This window comes from Nelumbo lutea, chromosome 4, assembly GCF_056320005.1.
Source record: "Nelumbo lutea isolate HS-2025 chromosome 4, American lotus-T2T, whole genome shotgun sequence".
Classification (NCBI taxonomy): Eukaryota; Viridiplantae; Streptophyta; class Magnoliopsida; order Proteales; family Nelumbonaceae; genus Nelumbo; species Nelumbo lutea.
In genome coordinates, this window is record NC_142687.1 from 53309499 (window position 1) to 53314248 (window position 4750).

Below are 4750 nucleotides of genomic sequence, written 5' to 3' on the forward strand. Positions count from 1 at the left end.
CAATAGTTAGAGTACCCGGTGTAGGTACATAGTAATCACTAAGAACATCAAAGTACAGAGGGTGTCAAACTAACACTACACGGATGCCTGCGATGAATCCAAAACTCATTGCATGTTTACGATGAGTTATCGCAAATCTGTGATGAACTGACGCAACGTGGAAGCAATGGAGACCGGAGCTGGCTATGCAAACACCGGGCATTCGCTAATTCCTAGCGAATAACACCGATTTCTTTAGGAAAGAGAAAAGGTGGCGAAAACTCAAAAAAGAGAACTTGAAGAAATTCTGAAAATATGAAGTATGTATTAACTGGAAATAATCAATATTTATAGTACATCTTGGAAGTTGTAAAGTAACTAGGGAAGAGGGTTAGGATAGATCTAATCTGCATGGATCTTGGGCTTTCTTGATCTCGATCTTGATCTTAATAGGCCATCTTGAGCTGTCTTGATAAGGTCGAACCTTCTTGGAATTCTTGGGCTTGATCTTCCACCGTCCGATCTCCTTGGCCCTCCTTATGCATGAATCTGGGAGGTCTTGCTAATCGTGATGCTTCTTGGAGTCTTGTTGGAATTCTGATCTTGATTTCTTGATAATCTTGGAAGTCTTGCTAATCTTGGAAGAGTCTTGCCTTATCTTTCTTGGACCTTATCTTGACTTAACCTTATCCTAGGAGCTGCCGCCCCTAGGGGTGAGATGGGCCTCCATCATGAACTCATACCCGAAACAGCTTGCGATGAGATTTGGCCTGCATGGATCTGTGATGAATCTTAAACACGCGTGAATTTGCAATGAGCTTTAGACACACGCAAACTCGTGATGAACTTCAAACAGGTACGGAATTACTGTAGATCGGGAATAAATATCAGAAACAAGCAATGTAAATAATGACATCACCTGCACCACATGATGAAACCCCAATAATGCTCTTTTAACGGTCAACATGAAGGAAAGATCTCGTTTGTTAACATGAAAGGTCTCCTTTTATGTTTTTCTCATTATAGCCTTGCTTTTTCTCTATAAAATGTAACTCTTCCCTTATGGGAACAAAAAATCAAATAATCTTGGCCTAAGGTTTATGAGAAGGGGACTCTTTTCTCTTATTTTCACTTCCCCATATCCTCTCCCTTTCCCGTCCCCTTCTCTAGACCTTCAAAAATTTGACCAACCTCCATACCTTACCAATGGCACAAACATCGGACGGTTTTTGTCTCCGATCTTTGGAGATGTTGCATGAAAGATGCTTCGTCCTTCTCAAAACAAGTTTTCTCACGACACTTTCGGTGACAGAACCGGGGAGGGGGAGTTTAGATCAGGATTTTTTTTTTTTTTGGAGCGCAAGTCCCGCGTCTTTGAGTTCTCGGTTGGCTCGAATGAAATCCCCAAAATTTCTATTGTCCGTCTTCCTGATCTCAACACTGAATAGGGGCGGTGATGCCTCTCTCCTCTCCACCAGTCGGCCGAAGAGGGGGCATTATTCATCGTCGTCCTCTTCCGACGACAGCAACGAGAAATCCCCCAGAGGCCAAACTTGTCGTCTTCAATCCCCTGAGTCCGAACCAGTCCCCTTTCCATCAAGTTCACTTCAGCAGACGGGCCCTGAAGTCACAAGCAGAATTTGGCACCGAACTGTTACCTCTAAATGCCAAATCAAATACTCGGAATCAAATTCCATGTCCCGCTCGGCCTCACATAACCGGCGATGACTGCAAATCATTATCACCCAATACTGGCAACACTACTCCATCGGAACCGTGATGCGTACGGCTCGAAGTTATTGAAATCATTCGAGAAGATGATCTGAAACGCAGAGGATTCATTGTAGAATCGTTTTGAGCTCTGTTCAACATCACAACTCAAGTCTTCTGTTTTTTGCTGCTGCAAACTCTCGAATTAGGCCGTTGAATGACCAATGGTTTTGACGGAGGAATCAACAAAGACCAAAGACTAAAGGAAAGAAGGCACCGTTTTGAAGGACACCGTTTCGCCAGAAGATTGTCTTTGAATCCTGAACCCAGGTATCCTCTTCTCTCCTGATTTGAATATATGATATAGGTGCGATTACGAAAAAGGGAAGATTTTCTTTAAAAAAAGAGAGAAAAATAAAAAATATAATGCAACAACAAGATGTTGCAAGAAAGCCTATCGGGCGAAGAAGGAGACGGGTTGGTGCTGACCTGTTTTCGCTAGATGCCTGGCAGGTTGGCCTCGACCCGCCTCAAACTCTAAAGATTATGTTGCCGTGTTGTACACGGTTTTAAGTCTAACCGTGTCACACATGGTTGCTGTTAATAGCTACTAATATTGATCATGATCATCTGACATCAATGAGCTAGCATTATTAAACCATGTAAATTAAATAATATTCTTACCAATAACGATACAACTATGAGGTTTTAAATAGGTATGAGCGGTGAATGATCCTAAACAATTATTTTAAATTAAATCCCATTAAATATAAAGGTGCTATTGTTCTGAAACCTTAATTTTAGTCAGAGGACCATCGTTATTTAGAAAGCCATTGCTTGTTCAATTAACCTTTCTTTCTCCTTTTTTCGGAAAATAATACGTTAGTGATAAAGTAACTGGAATCGAAAGGATAAACACAAAATATGGTAGTTTCTATAAATTAGTAAAGATGAATTTGGCAACACAAATACTCGTCCTCGGCATTAATTATCAGAAAAGGGGGCATTAATTATCAGAAATCAATATAAAAATAAAATATATACGAAGAAAAATATAATAATAAAAATAAATAAATAACAGAAGAAAAACATTCCCCATAGAGTTATCCGAACCCTAATTGACCATTGCTTTAACACTAATTCAATAGTTTGTGTAGTGTTTAAATTTGTTAAAATTGGCAAAACAATATATATTAAATCTCGTCTTGCATTTATTTTCTCTGTTACCTCTTTTCTGATAGTCAAACTATATACTCTTTAATGCATTTATGTTGCTGTCAGTGAGTGAATGGCAATTTCCCCTTAATATATTGTACCCATTCAATAATCGTTTTGTTCGGCCAATATAGTCATGGTCAAACTGTTTTTTCTTTCCTAGTTCTAGCACAATAAAGGGGTAAAAGGTTTACCTCTTTCCTTCTATTACTATTAGACTCAGCTGAATGTGATTGGCTACTTGATAAAAAAACAAGGTATTTTGTTGTTTGACAATTTCTACTTGCTTAAATCCGGAATAATCTTGTAAGACCATTAGATGTTTTCTGCGTATGTTCCGTAATGTTCATTTATGAAAGGTGGTAATTGTGATCAGAGATTAAGGTTTGATCCCCTTAGTGTAACGAGGAGTTGTTTCGAAGAGTTGTTTGGCATGTCCTGTGCTAATGACTCAGCTTCACTTAGTGAGATTACTTCATATTATATGAACTTTCTTTGTTTTGTTCTGTTTCATTATCTATCTTAGACCACTTGATTATCACATCTTTAGTTATATGTTTTGTCGCCTTACTTATCCTGAATAATTTTTATAGTGTACAATCTCTCTTGGGTATTATTAGAAACTCGTCTTTCTCAAGTGGTTCATCTCTATGCATTTACTCCAGTTTTGTTGTTAGAGGTAAACACTTTTTCAATTTGTTTGCGTTGGATTCACTCATGTTTGCTTCAGAATTTTATCGTTGTTTCTCACAAGTGTGGTTTTAAAACATGACTTTGAGTTAGGTTAACAAATTTTGAAATGAGTTTTAAGAAACTATTACGTATTTTGAGTCTTGCGATGAAGTTATGATACATTGATATATTCTGAATAGTCTAATATAATTGTTGTTAATGGATATATTTTGATTGAAATTTGTGAGAAGAATCTTGACCATGCTTACTATATACATATACATATACTCTCATTCCTTAACCGGTTCCAGGATGTTGCGGCTGGTTCCACGATGCCGTGGTTGGTTCCACGATACCGCATGCTCCATGCAAAGGCCCTGGCAACCCTAGGCATGCTCATATACCTTGGTCAGTTCTAGGATGCGGCAGACGATTCCGCGATGCCGCATGTTCCATGCGAAGGCCCTGGCAACCCCAAGCGCGTTCACATACCCTAGTCAATTCCAGGATGTCACAGCCAATTCTACAATGTCATGGCCAGTTCCATAATGCTGCATGCTCCATGTGAAGGCCCTAGCAACCTCAGGCATGCTCACATACCCTGGCCAGTTCCAGGATGCTGCGGTTGGTTCCGCAATGCCATGGCTGGTTCTACGATGCCGCATGCTCCATGCGAAGGCCCTGGCAGCCCTAGGTGCGCTCATACTTACCCTAGCCAGTCCTAGGATGCCATGGCCAGTTACACTATACTGCATGCTCCATGCGAAGGCCCTGACAACCATAGGGACACTCTTACATACCCTGGCAACCCCAGGAGCAATAACCAACAAAATACATAGTATCCTGAAATCTGATGAGATACGTCGACACTTAGTTTTCCGAAGTACAACGAGCTATCTTGGCAGCACTGGGTGCAATGAAATTTAATTTTCTTCTTCTTCGTGATGATATTTACCTCTCATATGCGATGACATCTCTCTCTCAAATACAATATCAATTAACCCTCGGTGGCGATATCATTTAGCTTTCACATATGCGGTGACATTTAACTTTCCTGAAAGCGATAACACTCAATCTTCGCATATGCGATGACATTTAATATGATGACACTTAGTTGTTTCGATTGTGTTGAAACATTTTGGCAAATGCCAAAGACCTCGAAAACGTCGAGGAC

At 39.9% G+C, this 4750-nt stretch overlaps 1 long non-coding RNA gene across 1 annotated transcript; it reads left to right on the top strand.

Annotated features, from left to right (window-relative positions):
• Positions 1–1051: 1051 nt before the first annotated feature.
• On the top strand, positions 1052–4524 carry LOC148860647 (uncharacterized). Its single transcript, XR_016112353.1, has 2 exons — positions 1052–2019; positions 3888–4524. It is a non-coding gene; the product is annotated as an uncharacterized LOC148860647 (long non-coding RNA).
• The last annotated feature ends 226 nt before the right edge of the window (positions 4525–4750 follow it).